Below are 386 nucleotides of genomic sequence, written 5' to 3' on the forward strand. Positions count from 1 at the left end.
ACCCACTGATCACATGGGTCCTCCCATGCAGCTGTGTCCATGGCCATGACGTGTCCCTGCTTTCACCTGTGGGGCTGTGTGGACTTTTTACCAGGTCCTGTAGTGACAGCATGAGGGGTAACAGATCTAAAATAAGGAGGGTGGATTTAGATCAGGTATAAAAAGGAGTTTTTTATGGTAAGTGTGGTGAGACACTGGAACAGGAAGTTGTAGATCCACCATCCCAGGAAGAGATCAAAACCAGCTTGGATGGGGCTTTGAGCAGCCTGGTGTTGTGGAAGTTTTCCCTGCCCATGGCACTCTCCCGGCCTCCTACTCTGCTCTGATTGGCTGGCAGGACCCAGGGATACAGCCCACCCGGACGTGCCCACCCAGGGGCTGCCCTT

Source organism: Egretta garzetta, unplaced genomic scaffold, assembly GCF_000687185.1.
Source record: "Egretta garzetta isolate BGI_Z169 unplaced genomic scaffold, ASM68718v1 scaffold515, whole genome shotgun sequence".
NCBI lineage: Eukaryota > Metazoa > Chordata > Aves > Pelecaniformes > Ardeidae > Egretta > Egretta garzetta.